We start from the raw sequence: 13,328 nt of genomic DNA, 5'->3' as shown, positions 1-13,328 counted from the left end.
TTCTCCTGCAGCTCCCTTGCCCATGGGCAACAGTCCTGACTGTCTGGGGACAGACCATGGATCTGTTTCCTGTGTGGGTGTCTGGGTTTGCTGGAGAGAAGTTAAAAAGGGAAAGAGCTTGTGCCAAACTTTTGATCTTCTTTGTCTGAAGAGCTGGCTGTGCAGGAGCTGTGGCCTGGGAGGTTGGAACAAAAGACCTGCCAGGCACACTTTGTCCTGGCTGAGTCTGAGTGTCATGCTAGGTAAGGTTTTTTCTCTTGGGGAACAGAGAAAAGGAGTTCTACTGACCTCTAAAAAGAAGCAAACCCAAAGAATTCACTACACAGAGAATTAATGAATTATCCAAGATAGTATGATCAGCAGATTGCTTGAAGAAACCACAAGCCCAGTGCCTCTTCTTGTTTCTGGTTCAGAATGCTAAATATAACCTGGCAGTATTTTCTTAGGGATAAATGAAAAGCAGGCAAAAATGAGGTCTGTTTATGCTATATGGCTTAGCCACACCTAAAGAAATGCAACTTGTTTTCAACCTTTTTGTTTAGAGGATATATGTGAGGAGGCTCTGTGCACCACAGAGAATGTACAAACTTGTATAAGCACTGTCCCTGTGTTGCTGTGAGTTGTGTGGAAAGAGATGGCCCCAGGCACCAGAGAAAACAGGGTGGATTTTAGGCTGTGCTCAGCAATCTTCAGAATACTGAAATCTCGAAAAGAGCTTTATTTCCAGGAAGGTCATGGAGTTTGGATTTGGGATGAGAGGACTTGGGTGATCACATTTTTATTTCTAGAAACCAGTAACATATATTTTATATATTCTCAAAGAGTAAGTGGTTTGCAAAAGTACATTGGAAGCTGGTGGCAGAACTGGAAAATTAATACAGCTCTGGGGAAGCTGATACAAGTACCTTAGTCTAAAAGTCATTTATACAAAGAAAACAAAATGTCACTATCATTCATGCTCTTGTGGACCCCATGATTTTGCCTTCTCTAAAATGCTTGCTCTTTCCTGTGATCTTTTTCCCTGTGATCTTTTCCCACTCTCTCTCCAACGTTTGGGCGCAGTTTTTCTTATGTGATGATGGTTATACAACTGATGCTTAACACAACCAATTAGAAGCTGTCTCTGAGCAAACAACACAGGCAGAAGACTGGAACTATGACCATTTGCCAACCTACCCCCCACATACACAGTATGAGGTTAGCTGTATACAGTATAATGTAGTGGTGTTAAATAACCCCTAAAAAACGTCTAGCCCAAGCCTGCATAAAACAAATTAACGAAATATCTATTAAAATATCTATCAATATGTACTGAAATTCCCCCTCCTTTCAAATATGTTGATCCCAATTTTTTCCCTTAATTCCTATGTTTTCTTTCCATGTGTTCATCTGGAAAGCACCTACCTTCCTACTGCAAAGAAGTCAAGAGCCCAACTCAAGGCCAGGGTTCTACTGATTCCACTCCCCTGGTACAAACAGGCTCCTCTAGTTTCCTGCTCTATTTTACACCCCAGTCCACTGCCAAGTGTCTCTGTTGCTGAGCCAGCATGGTCACACAGCTGAGCACTACCAAGGAGGCTCAGGGAAAGAAGTGTGGCTTGCCCTGATTTGCTTAATGCTCCTTATAGCTCTTCTCTAACATACTGTTTTTCGCTCTCTTCATGTGCATTCCCCTGTCCTCCAAGGCTTTGCATGCTCTTCCCTCATCAGGACCTAGGCCTGTGTCCCTTGCTGGTGCCTTTAACTCCAGTCCCCTGGTTTGCCCTCCCTCGCAGAGCCAGAGCCACTCCTGATAGCAGCATGTCACTAGAGATGCAGCAGGCTGGACATGTGTTGTGACAGTGAAGTCACTTTCTCAGCTGCCAGTTGTGCAGGTCTCACCCATTTCAGAGCTACAATCCTCCTCCAGGTAGCTGAGGCAGCAATGCCTCACAGAAACAGAGCAAATTAAAACTCTTACAAAAGATTGAACTAGGGCCTAACTGACTGATCACTGAACACCACACCTGGAATCATTTAAATTTTAGCATTTCTAGGCGTGTGTTTTATTTTTCCTTTTAAAATAAACCTAGGAAGTGGCTAGGTTAATGCACACGACCTTAGCCTAAAGGATAAACAGCCAAGCCAATAAATATAATGTGCAGGCTCCTGCCTATTCCTGTCTATACAGGCAATCATCTATAGCACCTGTATCCTCTCTTGTAGAGGTTTTATGACCAACACATTAAAGTGCAGAGAAACAGAAATGCTGCTTGAGTACAATGTATTCAGTTAGTTTTCCCCTAGGAACTGAAGTATTTAGTTGCTGATTGTCTGTTCAGGACAATCACGTTTTTCTTTTTAAATGTGGAATTGAAATATTGCATTTGTCTAGCTGTTTAATTTTTAATTAATATAAAGCTTGGTCTGAATACAAGGGACTTTCTGTGCTTCAAGTACTGAGGAGGAGGGAAGGTGCAAGGAAAGCTGTTTCAGTATCCCTGTCCACATCAGCTACTCACATTCTCTGGTTGCCAAAAGTCTCCAAGAGGATGCTGTAGCAGTGGTGCCAAGAGGAGTTAAAGCTCATGAAATAGGCTGGTACCCTTTACACTGCAGTGACTATGGACCTAGCCAGCCTACAGGGATCTTCTGAACAGAGCAAAGAGTCAGAGCAAGTGTCTGGTCTGGCCCCACAGCTATTGATTTCTCTTTACTGTCATTTAGTAAGATAAAAAAGAACCTCAAATTCCAGCTGTTAGCCACTTCAGGTTCTATGTAAGCAGCAGAAAAATCAGAAACATTTGCATTTCCATTCCTATTTCAAGCAAATTCACCCTGTCAAGGGAGGGTTAGGAAAACACAAGGATATAGCTCTCGTCTATTTTACTTGAAGCGATCAGACCTGGAATGGTGAGAAGGAAATCCAAACCCCATTCCTAGCCCCACACCCTCCAAGAGACAAATATTTTCTTTTTGCATGATTCTCTTAGAACAACATAGCTCCCAGTGGACTCTGTGCTATGGCTTGGTATGCCTAAAAGGCACACAAGGAAAAATGTGGATTTTGCACTTAAAAATCAAAGTGCATCTTCTGACAGGCACTATTCTAGCTGTGAGATGTGAAATGAATTCTATGTGTTCATAACTTCATAATAGAGTGCAAATACGCTCTTTGATATTTTTCATCCATAGTTCAAAAAATGACAGTGGTGCTATATTGTTGAATTGCAGTGCTTATCATTCAGACCTGTTATTGTTACAGCCATGAGTATCTCCTGTATGTATATTGGTGTATATTTAACCCCACTAAAGCAAGATGGCAGAACCAGTCCTTCTTCATATCTAAAAGAGATTGCCAAGTGTGGTCGTTGTTCTAATTGGCTTCTGGGGATGTGCCTCAATAATCTCCAATAGCAGGTTGCATACAATATCTATATTATTTTAGTGAAACATAAACTGATAGGAAATGTCATTCTGTAGTTTAGAGGAATTCTGCTGAGTTTAACAGAGGATGATTGAATCTGATAAAAGCAGAATTTTGAACACTCCAGTGATCCAAAAGTAAGGAAAACAGGGAGCTGCACAGCATGGTCTTTTTCTTTTAACAAAGTACATTTTGCCTTGCTCTTGTGTGAATTGCCTGTGACAACACAGCCGTGGAGGGAGAGGCAGCAGGGGATGGCAGAGTTGGGCAATGGAAAGGGAGCTGTGGTTAAGGCAGTGGCTTTGGAGACCATCTGACTGGATTTCTTTTCTGTCCCTGCCTAAGAAAGTCATTTAGTAGATGTCTGTGGCACAGTGCCAGTCTGCATTTAGTTTGGCTACTAAAAGCAGCTGCCTCTGCTGCAGTCACGAGGTGCAGAAGTGGGCAGTGTTCTGCATTCAGTCTGTGAATGGCAGGAATAATGTTTCTTTTCCTGACCCTGCTCGGTGCACACCATCCCCATCTCAGCATGCTGATACCAACAGGAGGCCAAGTTTGTGGGTCCTGGTCTTCTTTGGCCCCTCTTGGCAGCAATTACTTTTGTTCCAGAAACAACTGGTATTGGAATCACCAGGATTTAGTCCCCAGAGCTAGTGGATTTTTGTTCTGCTGCTGGAAGTTGACTTCTGCTCTCCTATAGAGTCAGTGTGTAGCTGATCTACCAATTAATTTCATGCCTGATTGAAAAGTTTCTTGTAACTTTTACAATCCCTTTAATCACCGTGACCAGATCTTTGTTTATGCTGTAACCCTGTAAGAGGAAACAGCATCCAGCCACAGCTTTCTTGCTATCTAGTCAGAAGGGATAAAGACTTGTCTTGAATAATATATAAAATCCAATTTAATATTAATTCTGTTGTAATATTCAATTCCAGAAGCATATATGGAAGCAAATATTAATCCATTAGATTCTTTGTAATTATTTGAACTATTTTTATTAAACATATTAAAACTATAAAGTATTAAGCTTTAAATTTACAACAGCTATTCTTAAAAATTAATGTTACTGTATTATTAAAGTTAGACTCATGCATTCAAAACTGAATCATTTTTACCTACTGCCTCTACAAATTTCTTTAGCAGCATATAGGAAACTAGGTGGAAAAGAGTTAAATACTTTTGTATCAATTAGATCAGCTACCTCAATTAGAAGTATCTAATCAAGCGAGGAAAAAGGTCTTTTCACATTTTAGTTATCTTTTTCACCTAGTCTTGAACTGATGCAACATCTGAATGTGGTTGCTCTGAAAACTGGGGAAACTTTAAAAAAAAGGACATGTCTAAACATGCCCAATGCAAATATTGTCAATGGAATGCAAATGCTAGTAAAAAAATAGTAGTTGGGACTTTTTTCCTTGTCTTTCTACTTTTGAACATGTAGTGAGAGGAAAAAATGTCTTCAGATGTAGGAAAACCTCTGCAAGAAAAAAAAAAAAACATCACATTTTCCCTTGAACATTTTGGATGATAAATTTACAACTATGGTTTCAGTTAAACATGTAAGAAAGGACTTTTCCTCTTTTCAAGCTGTGAAGTCCTGTCGGCAGTGTTGGTGCTTATGCCTTTTTTTATTTCTCTAAGTACTGAATGGGTTTGCAGAAAGGAAACTAAGATAGGAGGAAGCAAGAAGGAAAATGATTCTAGGGTTTACTGTTCAAAGCACTCACCTACATAGAAGAAAGAGAGGAGAAAATGTTGTATACTGGTCTCTCAGAGAATATCTACGCCATCTACCACAAACGTCACTAGATTAAAACTAGGGGTTAACTACATAGTACAATTGTTTGGTTCTTATTTTGCTTTGATGCTGTAGGTTTATTTCGTTGTTTGCTGCATCACAATGACATTCATGTGACAATATTCAGATTGCAAACTATTTAGATGTTTCACAGTGCCTTTACAAACTGTTTTGCACATGCTTCAGCCAGTTTTACCTTTCTTTCCTACTCTACATATACTTGGATCAGATGCTGCTTCTGTTCAATGTTACTGTTCAGCCAGAGTAATTTGTCTTTGGGTTTTGGGGTTGGCCTTTTATTTAACTTCCTTTCTTTCATGTTTGTTCAAGAAACAAGACCATTAGCATTTCACACCAGCCCTTTGGTAGGCCATGTGCTTCTGTGAGAACCGTGCTGGAGTCCTGGATCTGCTCAGGATGAGGGATAGCAGAGGAAACATGAGATGGAGAGCATTGCAGGGTGGAGAGCCTGGAACACTGTGCTCCAGGAGGGCAGAAAGGGCAGGGCTGTGTGCAGACATGCAGGGGGCACATTAAAATTAACAATATGAAGCAGGCTTAGGGAAAGCTTGAGGCAGCCATGCATGTTTCACCAGCCGTGCAGAGTCTGGCCCCGGGGTGCAGCACGCTCCCAGCCCTTCAGGCACAGCTGCCTTTGCACAGGAGCTGCGTGCCTGGCCCAGCACAGCCTGACAGAGAGATCCAGGGTGACAGATCTTCCCTTGCCTCTCCCTGCTTCCCATTCCCAGCCATTAATATTCCTGCAAGCGCCCAGTTAGGCTATGGACAATAAGAGCATTAATTGAAGTCGCATTCCTTAGCGTCTGACAATATTGATGTTTACTTTCTGTTTTCAGGCCTTCAGTCTTTTATGCCATTTATTATTTCTTCCATGTTGAGGATACACAGGAATAAAAAAGAATGACTGTACCTTCTAGTTTGAATTTTGGGCCATACTTTTTGATTTAGAAGCTTTATTTCATCACATTAAAACCTTTAGTTTGGAAAACATTTAGTTCAGTTTTCCATTTTGTGGTATTTCCCCATTAAGATATTGCTCAGCTGAAGTAACATGGTTTAATAACTTCTCTAGCAGGATCAAACAGGCAAGCCCCAGCTTTACTGATGATGATTAAGGGTGGGAGTCATGCTGTGAAAGAGTGACTAAGTGCTGTTATTGAGATCTGACAATTTTCCTGGAAGATGGATTTGATAACTCTATAACAAGCATATTTCAGTGAAATGACCCAATTTTAGAAGATTAGTGTATTTTCCTAAATTCAGTAAGCTTTTATAAAAATCTCACATCTAAAAATCTGTAGGAGTTCTCTGAAAGGAATTCTAAAAAGGGAAAGTGTAATACCTACCTGGCAGTCTCAGGGAACTGCGGTGCAGAGGGGCATCCTATAGGAGCACTGTTATTTTATGTTCTGGTTCTGTGAAGGTGTGTAAGATTAGTTGATGCTGAAGGCAGTAGGAAATCACAGTGAAAAAAGGGATCCTGAGAGTTCAGCACTTGACAACATTCTTCTTAGAAAAGTGAATGCCTAACAAAGCCTCAAGTTGGTCTTGCTCTTGTAAGTAATTAATATGGCCATTATAAGTAATGGTTTTAAGAGCTGGGAGGACTATCTCACTTGAACAAATTAATTACACAATACTTTGCAATTCTTATGCTGATACAGATTAATAGTTAGGCATAACGAGGATAAAGGTTATAACAAGAATATAAATGAGAGTTGCAATACAACTGAATAGTGGATAGCCATAGGCCTTATGAATGTGGGAGAAAACAGAAGTCTTTTTAATAGCTACGAGGAATCTTACATAGTTTTAAATGTTTATAGTTTCAGGCACAAAAATACTTTGCCTGAAACAAGTAGTTTGGAATTCCCTCTTTGTAGCTAACCAAGTGGAGATACTCCTCCTTTATTCCTTCCCTCCCACTCTGGGATCCTTTCCACATTTGTAATGGGACCTTTATCAATAAATCAGGTTTCTTTTCAATATGAAAAACTCTGTTAGGGCTAGCTGCTGACCCAGATCTTGAATCCAGTATGTAATAATCCAGCATTTATTCTTGGAGGAAGGAAGGAGGAGTGGTTCAGGGAGTAAAAGATCCCAGGCTGTATCTTAGGAAGGAGGAGGGAAGGCTTCATGCCCATCCTTGGCCCTGCAGAACCCTGAGCTGCTGATGATGTTGTGTCTGCATCAGTCAGGAGGGTGATGAACAGTGACACAATTACACCAGATCTGTGGCTGTCACTCTCAGGGGAGCAGTCAGGAAATTGCCCTCAGTCCCAACTGGCTCCTGAGTGGTGTTCTCTCTTGTGGCTGCTGAGAGAAGACCACCCAAACACACTGCTAGTGAGCATCCAATTCAAATCCCTGTTTATCTTTTAAATCAAACAAACAACAACAATTAAAAAATCAACCAAACAAAAAACAAACAGAACCCCCTCAAAAAAACCTCCCACTCCTAAGTAAATAAAAGATGTATCCTGAGGTTATTTCAACAGCATTTTTATCTTTTTTTTTCTGGCTAATAAAGTCATCACCTAATTGATTATTCCCGCAGTGGGCCAAATTCTGTGCTGGTATAAATGGGTGCAGTCCTGTTAGGAGTAGCTCCTACTTAACTCAATCCTACTGGCCTCTAAAAATTGATTCAAAAGTTGAAAGGAAAACAGTTGTTTATTGCCTTGGCCTCAGGTTAACAGAACAACTGAAAATTCATAATGGAACCTAATAAACAAAGAACATCATGTTTGTCCTCCAAGCTAACACAGGTGAATTAATGTTTTCCATCCTTTTCAGCCCCCCGCTCCAATTTTTTCCAACCAATATAATTTTTATTATATTTTTCATAATGTTTCATTTATCTAAGAATGTTCTTTCCAGCGGTATTTGTATTATTCTCACTCTAGACAGTCATGTATTTGAAGATTTGTTCTGTAGCAGGACGAAAAAGGAGTTTTTTCAGTCTGACATTTGAAAATGTAGTGCTAGAAAGTTGTGAGTTCTGAAGTTTTTCATTTTGCTGCTAAGAAGTGCATACAATTCCAGAAATGTCTGTGATTCTTAGGTACTAGAATTTCGTCATTCTAGGTTCTGCCTGCTAGTCCACATTTTCAAGTGGCAAAATAACCCCCTGTATGAAACACAATATTCAGTGTAATCCGAGTTTCTGCTGTTCAGGCTTTAAGGAAATCCTTGTACGGCCATTTCAGTTTTTCCTGTCATTTGCTTCATTATGTTGCTGCATATGTGGTTGACTCATCAGTCCTGATCTGAATCATGCTCTTTAATATGTGTTTTTGTATCTGTGTGCTGGGTTTGGCTGGGATAGAGTTAATTTTCTTCCTAGAGGATGAGCGGCTGTGTGGTGCTTAGCTGCCTTCTGGGGTTAAACCACCACACTCAGAAATATTTTTACAACTCTAAATATGTCTGGAAAATGCAGAAGACAGTAGCTCTGGAAAAATAATTTTAGGAGATCGGAGAAAATTTTCAAGAACCTAGACAGCTGCCTTTGCATTTTATTTTTCTGAAACTCTTAGTCTTTGGATTGGAAATTTTATGCTGTTTTCAGAATATCTTTTTGGGTAAAACAGTGTGTGTAATGGTGACAGAATCATTGCCAGATTTAAAAATAACCCCAGCAGCAACAGCAAAATGCTGTTCCTTGCAATTTGTCTCCCTGTACCAACATTCCTTCTATATTTTCAGTTATCATCATTCACAATTAAATAGCTATAAACTGAATTTTACAAGAACTTAAAGTGCTTCTGAATGCACCAAAAACCATGTGTTGTATATCACATACGCAGCTTGCCCAACTAAGGAGAGAAATTATCCAAAAGTAAGTTATGTGGAAGCTTTCCACAGTCTCCTTATGTGACCTTGTACAAGACCATGAATGTTTGAGGTCAGAGGAACATAAATACTCATTTCTACATGACTCATTCTGAATACTCTGCTAGACAAATTTTAAAATAATTCTAGCTAACCAGCACTGAAAACATTTTGGACATTGATCATTAATGTTCTACATGTTGGTTTGGCAAAACCGTTTTTCCCAGCTTTTTGTACTAGAAAACAAAATAAAAGCTTTGCTCAGACTGCCCCCTGCAGAACACAGCAGTGGGGTTTAGTGCCTGGGTTATTGTCAGAGATAAGAGACTCCAGAGGCAACATCACAACAGTGAGCTTGTCCATAGCTTACAGAAATAAAGCAAAGATAGACTAATAGTTATTTTCCAAAGTATTTAAAGACCCTGCTGATGGAGGTGTGGATATTCATTTCAGGAAATGTCCCTATTATGCTGCTACTGTACTGCTTCTAGAATAAGAACAGTGTGTGTAAGCACAGGCCCTGCTAGATACACTACTGAGATTCCATATGCTCCTTGTAATTTCCTTTTTCTTGGGCACAGTCAGTGCCCCAGACAGGGATTTACCAGCCCACCCATGGTTTGTTCTCAGCTGCTACCAAGAGAGTTCCACTGAAACTTCACCAGGACTCTGTCCCTGGCTGGACCTAAGTAAGTATTCATTAAATGACAAATACTTTGAAAAACTAAAATGTAATGTCCTGTGACTCAGGTCTTCCTCCTATTAAAAGGTTAAAAAAAGAAATGTGCTGTCAGTGGCTTACATACCATAACCATTTGATCTATTTTCACTGTCCCTAATAGGTCTGTGTGTAGCAGCAGAAGGTTTCACATGAAACTTCATGTAACTAAAAAGGAAGGGTTTAAACCACCCTTCAACAAATATGTTTTCAGGAAGAAGAGAGGGGAGCATTTAGACACTTCCAGACACTGGTCAGATTTAGGGTAAAATGCAAATCTGGGTTTGGGATGGAAAGAAAAAGACGTACAACAAGCATTACAAGTTCTGATTCCTGATACAGGCTTTTTCTTCCAAGCTGGGACTTATGTTTTACGTATTTATTCAAATATCAACTCTGGTAGAGCCATTCAGACTTGGATGTTGGCTCCAAAATCTCTCCCTATTCGATACTCAGTCCTCAGACGGCATCAGGGCAAAAGTTTTCCATTTGACAGTGCCAATCGAGGAAAACATACAGAGGTAGGACATTTTCCTGATGGATACACATCAGCTGGGAAACTGTTATCTAAAAATGAATTATTTCTAATTTAATGGGCCCAAGTAATAATAAAAAATTGTAACTTTTTTTTTTCTGAAAAAAATGTCAAAAACATAAACCTGTTTTCTCCACCACACAGTGCTTTCCTCGAGACTACCTGATTCTGTGGGATTCTAGGTCCCACCAAGTGAAAAGGAGTAGGAAGTTTCTTGGATATTGCTGCCTTTCCTATTTTCTTTGGCTCTTGAGCTGTACAGTTTTTAAGGCATGCCAGACACTCTCTTCACAGGAGATACTTGCCCAAAAAGGATCAGAGAAAACTTTTAATATTTTTATTACGGATTTGACACCCCTGAATATTTCAAGGAACTGGATTGTTCAGCTAGGTTCTTTATGTATTGGGGAAATGGAAGGCTGTTTCTTTCCCATGAAAAATTAAATACTCCGTGGTTCAATCTCAGATCCCACAGTAAGATGACCTTTATCCAGAGAGACCATAAATCAAATACTGGCTTACTCCCTTTCTGCTTTGTGAGATTACTGGCCTCTGTTTGGATCAAGAAAGAAACACCTTATTATTATGTGCTTGTTCTTGTTTCAAGACCATGCTTAGCACCACTTACCAAAGCACCATCACAGCTCCTCCAACCAAGTAAATGCACTTATTGTATTGAGGAAAAACATTGCAATAAATATCCAGACTTTAATCTTCTATTGGAAGATCCTAAAAGGCTTTTTTTACCCTGCAGAAACTCACACCAAGTAAAATCCCAGTGTCTTATTTGTTGATGATCACAGTCATTTCCAGAGTTTTACAATAAAGCTGACTGTCATTAGGAAATTGGGTCAAACTGCAGTAAAGCCTGTTTGGATGTTTACAGCACTGGTTTTTTAGTCCTGTTTAAGGACTAATTTCTGTGCAGGGCTCAGTACCCTCAGTGCCCCTTCAAAGAAGTTGTAGCTGAGGGTATTTTGCAACTGAAATGAAGATTCCAGTGACTGACATGATTCCTTTCCTACTTGCACTTTGGTTATGAGAATGGGCCACCTTAATGTTTATGGTGATACTATTTGAAGTGAGGTTTTGAACTACATTTATAGTCACATATATTTTTTGGCCTAAGTATTAAAATTACAGCTTGCTCCAATATCTGGTTGATCGTGTGATTTTCTTGGGATATAACCTAACAAAACTCCAAAATTTTAAAGACAAAGTCTGGCTGCCTAATTTTAATTTTCTTTGAAACGTTACTTAATTTTCTGAGGTTCACTCTCTTTATTTTCACAGATTTTTCATATTATATTTCTAGGCTTGGGCCTACTATTCCACCTGTGTTCTTTAGTGGCAGAGAAAAGATTTGTTTTAGAATCAGTACCATACATGTGTAGTAAAAAGGAGGAAGGTGGAATTTTTATGTAATGCATAGAAGGTATTATTCTTCCAATAAATGAAAGACATTACATCAGTGGAAATGGAGTCAAATAGACTCTACTAATATTAATAGGTATTAGTAGATAAATATTGTTATCTTCTACCTCTGCCTAAATTTGCTAGAGGTTTTTTAGCTGTGTTCCTGCACTGTGTCCCTTTTGTAAAGGTTCTGTTTTAACAGTTTTACTGCAGGAAGGACAGATTTTGCAGAAGTGGATACTTTCTATTTTCAGTTTAAAAGTGATTCTTGGAAATCTTATAGAGGCCTCCATTGCTTTAGAGACTGTTTATAGAAAAGTCTGAATTCTTGCTTTTCTTTGAGGTGAGCACTGTACCTATAATGCGACAGCATAAAAGTAATGCAATTTTTTTAATGTTTGCAAACATTTTTCCCCTTATTTCCTATGAGAAACTTGCCCAAGTCATTTTTCAAACAAGTTTTAATTTGTTGGCTACATTTTGTAATGGGGTATCCCTGTGTAATTTCTATTTTATTATTAAAAAAGTATGCATATCTTTCAGCTGGCCATTCGAAAATTATTTTGATATATTCCAAATTTGCTTATAATTATTGGGATGGTAAGAATTGCTGCAGAAAAGATCCTAAACAACTTGGCTCATAACATCAGTCCTTCTCCTAACATGAAGAGCCTTAAGAGATGTTATATTAAATAATTAGGGCAATTAACACATTTCTCAGGATAATGCTTTTATTTTGACATCTTGTGGTCCAAGTTATATCCAAAATCTATTGTTGAAGGACTACAGGAAGGTCTTCTTCACTCTTCATTTTCAAGGTTATGTTTTTTGGTATGTTTAATTACTTAGAGATTGAAACACCTAAGTTGTAGGCCTAAGTATTTCAGATCTCTGCCTATATCTCTGTAATAAGAAATGACATTACAAAGGAGTGAAATATGTACTGAGTTAAAAATATATTAAATGTGAATGGAAACTTTTTTCTTTCTAACTGGGGCTGTTTTATGTTGACAGCAAAATGACCTTTGCTTCATATGTTTTTTTGCCTCATTTTCCCTTCTCTCAATACTCAGAGATTGATAAAAACACAAGCAATGTAATTTTCTGTAATTTAATTTAAAATAATATATAAATAGATTTATGCTTAACTTGTAAATTAGACTCATAATATTGGCAGTGAAAATTAAGGAGCTGACTGATGGAAAGAAAAAAACTTCTTCCCTTCCTTGTTTTGTCCTAGTTCCTTACTTTCTCTGCCAACAATCACATTTCTTTCTTCAAAGGGAACACACAGTTAGCCAAAGCCTGATTTTCAGTTTTTCTTTTGCATTGAGCATATTCAGCAGTGCAACTCCAGAGCCTTGTTTGCTAGACTCCAATGACAGATGCCAATATGGTTCCTTAAATTACATCTCCACTAGTCTAAGTAAAAGAGAAAACATTAAAAAAAAATTATTTATTCCCGACATTTTAAAACATAAATACCAAAATATTTACCTTCCCTTTTGCAAAACCCAGGGACATCATGGCCCAAAGGTACAGGAACCATGGCACTGATGCAGGTGAACCTACCCATATATGCCTGGGAGCTCAGACTTCT

This window comes from Sturnus vulgaris, chromosome 9 (assembly GCF_052056855.1).
Source record: "Sturnus vulgaris isolate bStuVul1 chromosome 9, bStuVul1.hap1, whole genome shotgun sequence".
Lineage (NCBI taxonomy): Eukaryota > Metazoa > Chordata > Aves > Passeriformes > Sturnidae > Sturnus > Sturnus vulgaris.
The sequence above is the reverse complement of the archived record's forward strand: the minus strand, read 5'-3'. Positions refer to the sequence as shown.